This window comes from Callithrix jacchus, chromosome 12 (assembly GCF_049354715.1).
Source record: "Callithrix jacchus isolate 240 chromosome 12, calJac240_pri, whole genome shotgun sequence".
NCBI classification, from domain to species: Eukaryota; Metazoa; Chordata; class Mammalia; order Primates; family Cebidae; genus Callithrix; species Callithrix jacchus.
The window spans coordinates 118,365,382-118,381,357 of NC_133513.1; the positions used below are offsets into that span (position 1 = coordinate 118,365,382).

The 15,976-nt window shown below is 50.4% G+C and overlaps 1 protein-coding gene across 1 annotated transcript in view; it reads right to left on the minus strand.

The window, feature by feature from the left end:
- LOC144578774 (uncharacterized) overlaps positions 1 to 15,976 on the minus strand; it is a 122,397-nt gene that overhangs the window by 14,569 nt on the left and 91,852 nt on the right. The window contains exon 4 of the mRNA XM_078346726.1: positions 1,441 to 1,680. The gene's annotated coding sequence lies outside the window, so the exon portion shown is untranslated. The remainder of the gene's footprint in view (positions 1 to 1,440; positions 1,681 to 15,976) is intronic.

A 15,976-nucleotide genomic window follows, 5' to 3' on the forward strand; every position in this document is an offset into this window, starting at 1 on the left:
CATGAGCCGAGACAGGAGCGGCCTCACCGCGACACCAGGGGTAGAAACAGGGAAGATGCACCAAGCACGCACGTGCCATGCCCTCACGTGCCCAGATGCTTGAGTGGCCATGGATCGTTTCCTAGGATCACGGCATTTCTGGAGCCTTCTGAGACTGCAGAGGTCACCAAATGCAAGCTTCACCGAGAAGCAGACTCAACCTGGCCAGTTCACCCCAGCCTTATGTCCTCAGAACCCTGATGTATGTCTCCTGCTCCCCCAGAAGCAGCGCTGCAGAGAGCTGTGGAGCCAGATCGAGCCACACCAGCCAGATGCAAAACACGGCTACATCTCATGAAGCCAAAACCCACAATCCATGAACCACACTCCAAGGCAGAGAGCTCTCCAGAGCAGACCCGCAGAAGCAAAAAGCCAGACCAGCACGTCAAGACACGAAAAAGAAAAATCAGAGGCCAGGTAGCCACATGCCCCACTGTCAGCAGGGGAGTGCCTCTGAGGAGTGGGACTGTGGGAAGGGGAGGCCCCGAGAGGCTGGAAACTTCTCAGCTGCATGCATGACTTTAAAAGCAGCTAACTGGCTGGGTGTGGTGGCTCACACTTGTAATCCCAGCACTTTGGGAGGCCGAGGCGGGCAGATCATGAGGCCAGGAGTTCGAGACCAGCCTGGCCAACATGGTGAAACCCTGTCTGTACTAAAAATACAAAAACTAGCCAGGTATGGTGGTGCGCACCTGTAGCCCCAGCTACTCGGGAGGCCGAGGCAGAATTGCGTGAGCTTGGCAGGCTGAGGTTAGTGACCCGAGATCATGCTACTGCATTCTTGCCTGGGCAATAGAGAGAGACTGTGTCACTAAATAAATAAATGTATAATAAATAAAAGCCACGACCACTTCCACAAGGCTTCATGTGCAATGAGTACTATTCCAGGCGGCTGTGAGTGGTAACTGACCCAGCGCATAAGCGGCCAGCAACTCCATTCTGCTGGGCTGGTTCTCGTCGTGAAGGTGTGCACACCATGGAGAAGGACACACCCAGCACAAACGCCAGCTCTGGATGAGGCTCCAGGTGAGTCCCCAAAAATCTCAGGTGCAGGCAGGATACATGCACTCCCCCTCCACCCCAGATGCCTTCAGAAGAGTGAGCTCTTGGCTCTAAGGAGCCTGGGAGGCCCAGATCCTATGGGAGAACATCACGATGCCTGGTTCGGGTTGGGGACGTCTGCTCAAAACTCCGCTTCATGGAAAGGTTAAATTTCCAACGCCACCCTCCTGCCCCTAGAACAGCTACCAAGTCAGGTCAGATGGCAGCCTCCTCTTAGTCTAGGGACATTAGCTACAGAAACTTCCACGACCTTAGGACCTCTGACTCCATAGCTCCCAACCCCGCCACAGGCAGCAACGCGCGTAGGTCACACCGCTGCCATGCCTCCTGAGGACCCACCTCTCAGTCCCTGTCTGTGGCCCCAGTGCTTGATGAGCTATGATCAGAGTGTGCATCCTCAGGCAGAGCTCTGGAAGGTTCTCGCTGAGGGACCTGTTGAGTCCCTCACTGCGTTCTCCAGCACACCTTCCTAAGGACGCCACGACAGTCCCTCTGTCCCCAGGGTTCGCAGGATGGCCCCCAGCCACGAAGACATGGCTCCAAGCACTCTGGGTTGGCCTTCATTCCCCATGCCAGGTCCTGGGGGCGGGAGGGAGACAGCAAGACCAGGAGTCAGAGCAATCGTCTTCCCAGAGAGGCACCCAGGAAGGGTTAAAGGGATTGTTAGAACTCATGCACACGGCTTCCTCACAATCTGATGAGGTCGGCGAGCAGAGCGCCCCAATGACATTTGTAAGAAAAGACATCTGTTGGTGTCAAAAGGTCAGCAGGAAGTGAGTGGGATTTACGTGGCTGGGATTGGCCAGACCAGCACTTCTCGAAAGAGACACACACACATGGCTTAACTTAGCCGGAGAGGAACAACAAAAACCCCTTTCAATTGTCCTGTGACCAGCCCCCGCCTCCCTCTAAACAAGAGGCCAAACTCCCAGCTACGGAATCCGTCAAGGACCCCGACTGGCAATTAGGTCTTTGTTCACTCACTGACTGGCCACTGAGGCCACGCTGCCCCAAGTGCGTCTTTTGGGGATGTTCCTGCTGTGTGTGTCCCTCCCTGTTCCAGGCCACAGAATCTCCAGCCTGACGCTTCCCTTGGAACGCAACGCGGGTCACTTGAATAGCAAATGTTTCAATAAATCTATCATCACAAAAAGCAAAACAAGAAGTTTCTCTGGAAAAACAGGAAGTGCTGGCAAATAGCACTTAAAATAGGGCCCGTTTCAGCTGCTGACTGAACTCCAGCCTCCGAAGCCTGTGGAGCTTTGACTGAGATCCAACTTACCTCTTAACGCCCCTGCAGTAAACCATCCCAGCGCCTCGGGCCACAGCCTGGCCTGGACTTCGTTACGCTCTGACGCAGGTCACAGTCTGGGCCCGGCCCTGGCCGTCGCACTTCCTGTCCACAGGCCCCCAAGAGGGTCTCACGGGAAACCAGGCTCGGGGCCGCTGCAGGAACGAGGCCTGGTGCTTTCACGCCATAAACGAGCTGCAGTGGCCGGGGGTGCTTTTCGGCCCCCTCATCGAAAGCATGTCTGACTTGGAGGCCTTTGGAATTTGCATTCTGCTTGTACTTTATGGGCTGTTGCAGAGTTCTGCAGGAGCCCCAACTGGGACAAACTCCTAGGCTGTCATGTGAACCTGACCACTGTGCAGTAGGCAAGGTGGGGGTCCAGCTGCACCAGCAAGCCAGGAATATGCAGCTGCGTTCTCCCCGAAGTCACCCACTAGAAAGAACACAGTCACTAGGAAACTCCAGAAAGATGCGGAAGTTCTTCACACGACAGATCTGTATGCATCGCTGCGTCCTCACGAGATGCCCCTGGGCACGGTTCTGTACAGGTGCCCTGGCGTGATCTAACCGTCCATTCCTCTCCCGAAGATTTTTGCCTCTTCCACGCTAACCGCCAATGATTGAGAGGACAGTGGTCACACAGCGAGCCACAGCTCTGCGTGGTGGCTAACACCTGTAACCCCAGCACTTTGGGAAACTGAGGTGGGTGGATCACCTGAGGTTTGGAGTGGCCACTAGTCTGGCCAACATGGTGAAACCCTGTCTCCTAAAAATACAAAAATTAGCCGGGTATGGTGGCGTGCACCTGTAATCCCAGCTACTCAGAAGGCTGAGGCAGGAGAATCATTTGAACTCGGGAGACGGAGGCTACAGTGAGCCAAGACTGCACCACTGCACTCCAGCCTGGGCAACAGGGTGAGAGACTGTCTCAAACTAAAAAGAAATGTGAAGCCACACAAGGCACAGAGAGAGATCAGAGAATCAAGTCTACCCAGTCGTTCACACGGATTCCACCAGCACCAAAGGCAAATTCCCATGGTCGGGCAGGAGGTGTGTGCATGGATACCGGAGGCTCACTGTGGGAACCTTCTGGGGACAGCACTGTCACTTTTGTCTCCTTTGCTGGTGCTAACCAAAGTGTGGGTGGCGGGGGTGGGAGGCGTGTGTAAGTAAAAAAGAAACACAAGCAATGCTAGTTTCTTTAGGATCCTGGTGGGTTTTGTTGGTTTATAGAGGAGAAAATCAGCTGTAGGAAGGCCCAGGAAGGGTAAGACATGAGCAATTTCACTTAAGAAATGTGAACTGCTCGGGCGCGGGGGCTCATGCCTGTAATCCCAGCACTTTGAGAGGCTGAGGTGAGCGGATCATGAGGTCAAGAGATGAAGCCTGGCAAGAGTGAGACTCCATCTCGGGGGTGGGGGTGGGGTGGGGTGGGGAAGCAATGTGAATCGAGGCCAGGCGTGGTGTTTCACGCAGGTCACCTGAGGTCAGGAGTTCAAGACCAGCCTGGCCGGCGTAGCAAAAACCCCATCTCTACTAAAAATACAAAAAATTAGCTGGGTGTGGTGGTGCATGCCTATAATCCCAGCTACTCAGGAGGCTGAGGCACTACAATTCCTTGAACCTGGAAGGTGGAGGGTGCAGTGAGCCAAGATTGCATCACATCACTACACTCCAGCCTAGGCGACAGAGTGAGACTCTAGTCTCCCCCACCACCAAAAAAAAAGTGAATTTGAAAATCACTTAATACCACTAAATGTACCTCTAAATAAACATTCACTTCTGGGAATGTGGACAATTGTATTAAAAAGCAACGTGGTAGGGCAGCAATCACAGGATGTGTCACTTCCCAAAGTGAAATGACTGAAATGGAATTTACTCCGGACCCAAGGCTTGTCACCACCAATCCATCCCGATCCTGACCTGGACGCATGAGCCTAATGCGCACGCTAAGATTTTCAAGCTGTTTTCTGAGGATGACCTCAGAAGCCACGTTCCAAGGCCACGGAAGCTGAAGGACGGGGCTGCTCAGCGTGTCGCCCCCTGCTGGCCAATTTCCTGACCTACCAGCTCCAGGAGGCAGAATTTGTCTCCGTTTGTCTAGATTCACTGGGAATCAGGAAGGTGCCTGTTTGGGAGCTTGTGTTGGGTCTGGCTCTGCCAATCTTTTGGGGGAGATACTTAGGATGACATGGGGTGAAGGACAAAACAGGCTCACCTGCAGGACCCCGTGGGTTGGCCATGAGTCCCACATACCCCAGCCTGCCCCACTGCCCGTTCCTGGAGTCATCCTTCCCGGGGTCAAAGGCTCCTTCATGTCACTCGAGTTATCATATGGCGGGCAGATTCGAACCGTCTATCCCAATCCCTCTTTTGAAGAGTGAACAATATGGAGAATGTGAACATATGTGGCCACGCAGCTGATGTACACAAGCATTCCCCACAGCCATTTATTTTAAGGCACCGTGCGCTATTTTTATCCTCCCCAGAAACGCTGCCAAGGGAATCCGCAGAGGAAAACAAAGGCTCTGGAGCTGTGCGGGCTACTCTGGCTTCGCACTTTCACAAGACAAATGATCACAGCACACTGTTTGCCACCTTGTCTCACAGACAAATGTCATAAAAAAGAAGTCACTTGTCATCATTTGAGTTCAAGTACTTTTTCTTAAAGAATGGCTTTTAAACAGAAATGTGTTTTTTTCTGAGCTACTGGTAGTGATACTCCATGTCCCCCACCCATGTGTATGTGTGTCTGTGCGTGCGTGTGTGTATGCACGCTCATGTGTTTGTTGCGGCTTACCTGCAACACTGGTTTTGTGCAAGTGACAAACTTGCAAATGTGTTGTAGAAGAGCATGGCAATCATTATCCCCATCAGGGAATGTTCCAGAGTTTCCATCTCTGCCTGGGATTATGTACAGGGCAGTCATGTGGAAGAGGGATTGGGTGTATTCTGTGTGGGCAGAACCGTGACCAAGAGGACGGGAAGCCAAGAGGAGAGATTTTCAGATGGATAAAGAAGTTTCTCACAGCCGAGGAATTAAGACCAAATGGGCAGGTTTTCCCTCAGAGGCCCGTGCTCAAACCTAGCCTCGAACCCCAGAGCAGGACTGTGACCCACAGCTGGAAACCCCTCTTGACCCGTGGGGGCTGGTGTACTAAGGTACAAAGAGAGGGAAGAGCAACTTGCAGTGTGACACCTGCAGACTGTTCTCCCTGTTCTGGAATCTTCTGGTCGGCCACAGGGGTGCACCCTAGGGCAGCCCGTAGCCAGCCCCTGCTAGATCCTGGCTCCCTGCAACCCTCGATGCTGAACTTTCCCGGGATTCCTGCGGCGGCAAACAGCCCTGGTATGTACCATTTTATTTTCACTCAAAACATCCTTCCTGGGACCATCCCAGCAAGCCGAGCATACTATTTTCAACTAAGGCCCTGGCATTGTCTAGGAATGTTTTCAGGGCTAAGCAAATTGCTAAAGCAAACATCTTATTTTCGTCTGCAAGGACAGCCAAGCGCTGTAAAAATACTTCCCGATAGGACTTCCAGTGGAACTGCCCCCTCTGGTGGCGCCATTGGCACCAGACACTCTGGCTCAGGAAAGAGCTCCTGCTGGACACCCATGCTTCCCTTGAGGGTGGCTCCTGTGGCAGCTGCCCTGCTCTGCAGCCCCAGGGGGAGGCCAGAGCAGGCCCGTGGGCAGGAAGGGGCACAGGCCCTGCGGGGCCAGGAGCAGGAGCTCCCTCACCTCTCTGCTTTCCTGCTCCAAGGTACAGCCAGTTTTACACCAAATCCCATGCATCCCATTCCCAGGGGTGACCAGGGGGCTCAGCTGCCAGGTGATGTGGGAATGGAAGAAGATAACCGGGTCTGCAGCTACAAAGCCTCAGGCCCCCACACCAAGCCAGAGGGAACTGAGGGCTGGTACCCCAGGCCAAACGGAGCCTCCGGGCAGCATCCTGGACCTGTGAGCTGGCCTGCACACCTAGGTTCTCAAATGCACACGGTGAGGTGCCATCATGTCACGGTCACTACACCTGCCACACCCTGACTGAGAGGAACAGCTGCAGCGATAAGCAGGCTCCTGCGCTTGCGGCGTCCCGGGCGCTGTTCCCGGCACTGTGCGTGAATTCACTCATTCCTCCCAACAGTCCTTGGAGCCAGGTGGGCTATCCTCATCAGAAATCACTAACTGAGGCCCAGGCAGAAAACCACTGGCTGAAGACACAGCTGGGGTGGAGGTGGGATCGAAGCCGGGCAGCCCAGGGGTCGCCCACACCCTGAGCTTGTGATGGACCTAAACTTCCTGTTTCAGTCGCTAAACTGAGAGGGCCCTGAGCGACAGCTCCCACCGGGGCTGGGGAAGCAGTACCCAGTGGACTCACAACCGTGCCCAGAGGAAAGCGGGGTGAGCAGGGGGCAGCTGAGGTCTACATCCCTCAGTTCTGGACAACTAGAAAGAGGGGCCCCTTAATGGGGGGGGGGCGTGGCTCAGGCGTGTTTTCAAAACTCACTGTTAGATTTTTTTTTTTTAAACTGTGACAATTTTAATGTTGCTTTATATTTAAATAAAGGAGTTCTTACATTTTAGGAAAATACACTGAACTATTTGCTGAAGTAACAGAAACTAGGGTTTGCTGCAGACTGGCCCGTAGGGCATGTCTGGGAGAGTGCACGTGAAGCAAGGGTGATGGGGATGTCTACCTTTTTAAGTCTGTGCTGTTTAAAGCTCTACATTTGTAATGTGGGGACAATGCAACCCACTCTGAGGGCTGCAGGGAGGTTCTGGGACAGCAGACATCAACTTGCAGCACACGGAAACCAGCATGAGGGGTTAGGGCTAGGGGCAGCCATCAGTAATAAAAAATACAGAGGGACCAGGTGCAGTGGCTCACCCTTGTAATCCCAGCACTTTGGGAAGTTAAGGCAGCTGGATCACTTGAGATCAGCTCAAGACCAGCCTGGCCAATATGATCAAACCCCATCTCCACTAAAAATACAAAAACTTAGCTGGGGGTGGTAGCACATGCTTGTAATCCCAGCTACTGGGGAGGCTGGGGCAGGAGAATCACTTGAACCCAGGAGGTGGAGGTTGCAGGGAGCTAAGATCACACTACTGCATTCACCCTGGGCAGCAAAGTGGGACTCTGTCTCAAGAAACAAACAAAAAAACCCACTGAGAGCACCCAAGGAACAGCACCTGCTGTGCACCCCACATTTTCCCAATGGCCCCAAGAGAGGTAGCTGAACAGACAGCTGTGCTCAGATGATCTTTCTGGGGTTCCAGTGCGCAGGCCTGGCCTCCAAAGGAAGGGCGGACAGCTCCCCAGCCAGCCAGGCAGGGCCCTGGGCAGCTGTGCACCCCCGCAGCCAGCCTCAAGCTGGACCTGTGCCGGAACCATGTGCTGTACTAAATGGCCGTCATTGGTTGAACCAAAAACGAACAATGGGGAAATTATCATATTATCCTCCTATGAAGCAATCTGGAAAGCTAATTACGTATTACTCTGAGCACATCTTCATCTCTGATGTGGAAACAGCATGAGCGAATTTTCCTAGTGGGGGAAAAACATCACAGTTAAGAAATACGGAGAATTTATTTCCCCGCAAGCCACACACACACACACACGTGTTTTATACATGCGCCACGAGGCCCGTGGCACCCTGATGGGGAGTGAGTGTTACTCCTCTGGCTACGTGACCAACCAACAAGACGGCAAGGACACCCCAAGATAACACCCAGACACAGCGACTCCTGTGAACGGCCTCACGCGGGATCCTTTCTTGCTGTGGCAAAACCGTTAGGTTTCTCTCAACACACGCAAAAGTGAAGCAAGTGCTCGTCCTCTGGTTCCCCTACAGTAGTAAAAATTAATTGCCACATAAAATTGCTGATTCCTACCAAATGAAGCTATACGATTTATCAACTCACGGATGGCGCAAACTCAATAGTGGTTTAACTACATCACCTGAGTTATTGCTGTGTTTTCTCTCAGTGACAGCTTTACGGGGAACGGAAGTTTTGCGAATTCATTCACGTAGGACAAACTTCCAAAGTAAACAAAGGCATTAAGCAGACATAGCTCTCCTGTGGCTCTGTAACAGTGATTCTCCAAAGCCACGGGGTGTCTGGGCAAGAAGCTTGGACTCCCCGTGTAGGGACCCCTGCAGCCACTGCACCAGTCACTTGCCCCCACCCCTAGGCTGCAGCGCCTCCTTCTCAGGGGTGCTATCAGCTGATCCCGTCAACGCTCTGCACCCCAACTTTAGAGGCCATGGTAATTTAACTATCCAACTCCACCTCCACATAGGAATCCGGTTACTTAAAACGCATTAAATAAAATCACGGCCAGTAACTTTTGTATTTTCTCTCAGGGCAATGAATTTATAAATAACTTATATGGCATGGAAGACAGTTAGATGGGGGATACCTCAGGGAACAGCTTAGGCACCTCTGTTTTCACCATTGTTACCCTGGGAACAGGCTTCTTCATCAGTTTACTGGCTACTTCTGTTTTTTTCCACCATTCCTCCCCTGTCTGTTAGACAACAATGGATTGATCGTTTTCTAATCTGAATTAGGCTAGGAACAAACAGGTAAGTTACACAATTATGGGAACAAGGAAGTATTTCTTCCAAACTCGGGCCTTCAGAGAAAAATGACTTTGGTGGTGGCGGGGGCGGGGGATCCCTGGGGAAGCAGCGTTCTCGGTGAGGACAATGCTGAGGTCACCTATCGGTCTCCAAAGAATAGCAGCTCTAATTCTCAAGGGAATAAGGGCCCCAACTCTAAGAATTTCAGGTACATGAAAAAAACCAGCAGTGCCGCAGTCCATTGTCCAAGTTTGCCTGATGTTCTATTTATAGTCAGAGTGCGTGCTCTGAATCGCTTTAGAACCATGTTCTTAAGGGCAATTTGAAATGAAAATCAGAGACGTTTAGTTTCACAGAACACAGAGAGGTGACCATCCACCCAGTTGATTTCACCCATTCCCGCCACACCAGTGTCCCTGGTCAGCCTTGACCCTGGCTCCCTGACTATGCAGTGAGATATGGGGAGTCAGCCCAAGCTTTGTGGTCAAAGTTACAGGAGGAAGGACAAAGAATGGGGCTTTTCTGGTTTGGTGACTTAGCTGAGAGCTGCTTTTGTGCTTCTCCACTTTCTTGCCAAGTTTTGCATATTTGGGATTTCAGTTTCACAAGTTTCCCCACCTCACTGGTTTTACTGCTTAATGAGCAGAGAATATTCTCTAATGATTAGCTGAAACACACCCACAGGTAACCACAACTGTTTCACAAAGAACATGAAACACCCAGGAAAGAAAACTCTCACTCGATGATGAAACGTTTGCCACTAGAAAATACGTCGTGCTGTCCCCATTCCAGGAGCTGCCCAAACCGCTCGACACAAAAACTGTGGGTCAGGGGGCAGCTGGACTGACTGTTCTTTGACAGGGCTCTTCGGGGTCTGGTCTTTCCAAGGAGGTTCAGATATCATCACATCCAAATGGAAATTCTTGCAACTGGGGGACTCTGCCTGAACTCAAATTCCCCCAACAAGAGCCTCGTCCTCTTTGTGATAATTTCCTGTGCTGCACACATCAATCTGTGCGCTTTTCTGAATGTGCACTTTATAAAAAGTTGGAAACAACCAGGATGAGTCAACAATTTAACGCGGCTCACACCTGACTGTCAACTTCAGCAAAAATGAAGAAAGGGAAGGAAGAGCAAAGCCCGCAGGAGCTTTGGGGAAGGGGAGCTGGAGGGGTGAAGCAGGCTCCAGCTAACGAATACCAGTACCAGGGAAATGCCAAGTCCACATTCTGTGCAGTCAGCTCCCCGGGTTTTGTTTTTGTGGGTCTCTGAGCTGAGAGCTAAGGGGGTAAGAGGGAGAAAATGAGGGGGGGTAGAGTAGACGAGCACATTGCCAGCTCTTGTGGCCAGCCCCAGTAGAAAAGAAGTCCCACCAAATGTACATGCACTCATCCTCCATGTGAAGAAGGTGAGGGTCATTTTCCTCTTCTAGCTATTTGATTCAGCTGGCTTTCGAGTCTTATCAGAAAAATGCCATCATCGGCCAGTCATGGTGGCTCTCATCTATAATCCCAACACTTTGGGAGGCTGAGGCGGGCGGAAAGCTTGGGCCTAGGAGTTTGAGACCAGCCTGGGTAACATGACAAAACGCTGTCTCAAAGAAAAATGCAAAAATTAGCCTGGCTTGGTGGCATGTGTCTGTAACCCCAGCTACCCACGTGGCTGCGGTGGGAGGACTGCTTGAGCCCAGAAGGCGGAGGTTACAGTGAACCCTGCATTGTGCCACTGCACTCCAGCCAAAAAAAAAAAAAAAAAAGAGCTGTCATCTTCTTAATGGTGAATTCCTCCTGATTCTCAGGCTGATGTCCTAACACCCAGGACAACGTCTAAGTGACCAGTAGAGGAGGGTGGCCCTGCACAGAAGCCAGGGCCCGAAGTGCACCAACATTCAGTGCGAGCTCCAGCTCTGCCACTTTAGTGAGCTGTCTGGCTCTGGGTACATCACCTGAGCCCTTCACACCTGCGGGTTTCTTATCCATAAAGGGCACGACCTCACCAGAATTTTAAAATATGACAAAATAGCAACTGGCCCTTGTGTCCCTCAGTAAATGCCTCAGAGTGAACTGAAGAGAATCCAGAAGTCAAGAACTTAACGCAGCTCATACCTGACTGTCAACTTCAGCAAAATGAAGAAAGGGAAGGAAGAGCAAAGCCCGCAGGAGCTTTGGGGAAGGGGAGCTGGCGGGGTGAAGCAGGCTCCAGCTAACGAATACCAGTACCAGGGAAATGCCAAGTCCACATTCTGTGCAGTCAGCTCCCCGGGTTTTGTTTTTGTGGGTCTCTGAGCTGAGAGCTAAGGGGTAAGGGGAGACAAGTGTGTACGGCTTGCCTCCTCCCATCTCCTCTGGACAGTCTGGCAGCTCCATGGAAAAGTCTTTGGTCAACTGAACGCAGGCAAAGTCGTTGATTTCCTGAGAGTCCCCAGCTGACCACTGGGCCCAGGTGTAAGGGAAGAGTGCCTCCTACTGAGCATCAACCAGACACCCCCAAGGTCCGCCTGCTACGTGGGGTGATTCATTACTGGCCGGCAGAGGCTTCTACTTTTTTCCTTAGAAATTACACACAAAAAAAGTGTTCTGTGAAACCCATAACCCAGTCCAAGAATGAGAAAACCATCAGACAAGCTGCAGCAGAGGGACAATCCACGAAATATATGATCATACTTAAAACTGTCAATGTCATCAAGAGTAAGGAAAGACCTTGAAACTAGGGGGGACTAAGGAGAAAGACACTGACTGACACGAAGGTGAGATCCTGGATGGGATGCTGGGATGGAAGAGGGGCATTAGGTCATCAGCATACAACACGGACTTCGGTCCATACTAATGTACTGATAATTGGTTCATCAATTGTAACACAGGTCTCAAACTAATGTAATATTAAATGATAACAGGGAAACTAGGTGTGGGAGATACAGCAACTCTGTACAACTTTCCAGACTTCTCTGTAAATCAAATTGTTCCTGAAAATATCTATTTAAAAGGGAAAAAACTGCTTTTACATATGCCATTCATCAAACTTCTTATCTTACCATCTCAAAACCCAGGCAAAGGATAGAATATAAGGAAAAATATATGAGAAACCCAAGGAAAATGTGAATGGCAGGCATAACTCTCACTTTCTCTCAAAGCGGTAAGTCAGTCCTAGGAAGTCTTAGCTGCCAGTCTGTATATGTAGCCTTTAGTTCAAGGAAGGCCAAGCTGTATGCTGAGCCAAGCATGAAATCCATGGGCAGGGCTCTCCCTGAGCTGGGTCATCCTGTGCCCCTACTGCTGAAGCAGCCAAATGCAGTCTGTCCAAGGAACCCCAGCCCGTGGACCCAGGGAGGGTCCGACGTATGCCCTGGGAGGCATCCCCAATTCCCCTTCTCCTTGGTGGCCTCCCACCTTCTGCCTGGTGCCAAGCAACATCAGATGAATACCCACCATCTTCAGACAGTCAGATGGGCCTCACCTCAGCTGGGGTAGCCAACAAACAGCAGAGAGCAAAGTAAGGAAGCTGACAGCCAATTTCACTACGCGGCCCAGGGCCACAGACTCCAGAGGATTCTGGGAGGCTTCACCGCTGAACGAGAGTTCTATACCATGACCTTCCTGATCTGCGAAGGACACGTCCATTGTGACCACAGATGCTCACTGAGCCTCTCTGCCAGGCACGGGGTAAATACCACAAAATGACCATCCCCAAATTCAGGAGTGTGAAACTTCATCTACATTAAACAATTCAAACTATGTAGACAGGGAGTTACATAAACCAAAAGAAAATGTTAATTTGTACACACAACCCCATCCCCTTTCTCTCAAAATAGTAAGTTATAAAAATCTAGAAAGTAGAAAACATTTTATTTGGATTTTGCATAACCTAAGGTTTATTGAGCAATGAAACTGAGAATGTTTCCACGAAAAGACAGGCCACAGGTTTCGGAGGGGCAGAAAGGCCAGGAAGAAGCAAATGTCCTGGAACAAGGTCGCCAGGGTGCAACGGGCTTAGTGCTGTGGCCAAGACAACTACTGGGTTTCCCCGTGTGGTCCCTTGGGTGAGGGAGCTACAAAGGACTCATCGGCACCCTATGCAGAGAGGTTTCTGAGCACCGGACCAGGCCCTGGAGGTGGAGTCCTGAGACCAGCAGGGCTGTGGGAGGTGCTCCCTGCATCCCCAATTCCCTTGCAACTTGGAGGTCAGGGTTGCTTTGTCCTGCTGCGGGGACAGGGCCTGTGCATCTCCAATGATGCTGTCCCTGCTGTCTCTGTGGCCCCACTCTTCCCTCAGCCAACTGGAGCACTGGGTTCTTCTCTGGATCCTGACACTCACCTTAGACAAAAAACTTCATCGCTGATCCTCCCTTCGGAGGCTGGGGCAGTTACAGAAACAGAAAGGAACGATGCACCCACCCTCACCAGCCAAACAGCCTGGGGGCTGGCCACTTCCAGCATTGTTCTCAGGACCAAGGGTTCCCTGTTCCCTGCCTGCCCTGGATGAGTGACCACCTTCCCTAACAGCTGCCTGCCAGCCAGCTCCCGCGAACCAGGACCTTCTACCGACAACACTACAAGCAAAATGTGTTACAGTTGTATAAAGCTTTAAATTCCAAAATCAGAACTGGGGTCAGTCCAACCTGTAAACACCGACAATGACGAGTTTCACACACATAAAAATACTGCCTGTGGCCAGGTACGGTGGCTGACGCCTGTGGATCATCTCAACAGGAGTTTAAGACCAACGTGGTAAAACCCCGTCTCTACTGAAAATACAAAAATTAGCACAGTTAATGGTCCAGTTCTTTCTACAGTAACAAAACCAAACTCCCAGATACCCAGGAACGCAGTCCACCACCGCCGAACGTTCCCAAAGCAGACACCACACCTTTGCAAATGCTGCAGACTCAGAGCAGAGAGTGCAAGCAGGAAACGGAATCTGGCAACTGTCGTTGAGGGGAATGGGCCAGAACAGTCAGCTGCATGCAGATGTCGCAGGCAGGGCACTTGGTTGAAGACCAAAGGTCAAGACAGACACCTCCTCTGGGCCGAGGGTGGCCAGTCCGGGCCCTAGACATCCAGGCCATGGACAAGCGCTGAGGCCTTGACATGAGCTTTTCTGGCCAGAACAGACTCCATGCACACCTCCTATCTGTCCTGCAAGAATAGGAAATTGATGAGGCCGGGTGCAGTGGCTGAAATACACATTGACTCAGGGTGTGGTGGTGCACACCTGTAATTCCAGCTACTGAGGAGTCTGAGACTAGACTTGCATGAACCCAGGAGGCAGAGTTGTGAGCGAGCCGAGATTGCGCCACTGCGCTCCAGCCTGGGTGACAGAGTGAGACTCCATCTCTCTCTCACACACACACACACACACACACACTCCAGCCTGGGTGACAGAGACTCCATCATACACACACTGACTGGTGAGACTCCATCTCAAACACACACACATATTGGTAAGACTCCATCTCTCTCTCTCACACACACACACACACACACTTACTGGTGAGACTCCATCTCAAACACATACACACACATTAAGACTCCATCTCTCACACACACACACATTGGTAAGACTCCATCTTTTACACACACACACACACACACACACACTGGTTCAAAGTTCCTATTAAGATAACCTTGTCTTCCAATATCAGATCCCCAAACCAGGACAGTCATTTGTGTTTGTCGTGCCATCTAATCAGGACATGGAGATTTCTGCTGACAATCTCCCCTTCGACAGAGGTTCCCATATAGAGTATCTCGTTGTTTTCCCTGTTCCCCAACTCCCCAACCATCAGGAAGCTGACAGAAACCAAAGATGTGAAATGACTTCCTTTTCCATACCACACACACAAAAACCCCCCAAAGGAACTGAACATAGAAAGCTAAAAAGTTACCCTAAGTAACTATAGACTTTGGATAATAACAACGCATCAATTACCTTGGGTGGCCTAGGTGGGCGGACCACTTGAGGTGAGCAGTTTTATACACACACACACACACACACACACACACACACACACACATATACATATACACACATACATAATTATACACACACACATATATATACATATACACACATACATAATTATACACACACACACACACATATACATATACACACATACATAATTATACACACACACACATATACATATACACACATAATTATACACGCACACACATATACATATACACACATACATAATTATACACACACACATATATATACATATACACACATACATAATTATACACACACATATATATACATACACACATACATAATTATACACACACACATATATACATATACACACATACATAATTATACACACACACATATATACATATACACACATACATAATTATACACACACACATATATACATATACACACATACATAATTATACACACACATATATATACATATACACACATACATAATTATACACACACATATATACATATACACACATACATAATTATACACACACATATATATTCATATACACACATACATAATTATACACACACATATATACATATACACACAAATTACACACACACACACACACACACACACACAGGCAGGAGTCGCTTGAACATGGGAGGCATATTATGCAGCCTCTGCCTCCCATGTTCAAGCGACTCTCCTGCCTCAGCCTCCCGAGTAGCTGGGATTACAGGCATGTGCCACCACGCTGGCCCGGCTGGTCTCCAACTCGGCCTCCCCAAATGCTGAGATTACAGGCATGAGCCACTGCGACTGGCCCAAAAATTTTTCTAAAATAAAGTCAAAAAAATTTTTTGAACCAAAAGGGAAAAAAAAAAAATCCCCCCACTTCCCTCACATTGCATTCCTGTAAAGACACAATGCCATGTATGGCGTGATCGCTTCCCTCCCTTCCCACTTCCGGGCAGCCATGCTGCTGCTCTCTGTGGTATCGAAGCATATTCCAGGCACATCCAGATACCCCTGTGCCGTGTGCCAGGGCTGCCATGG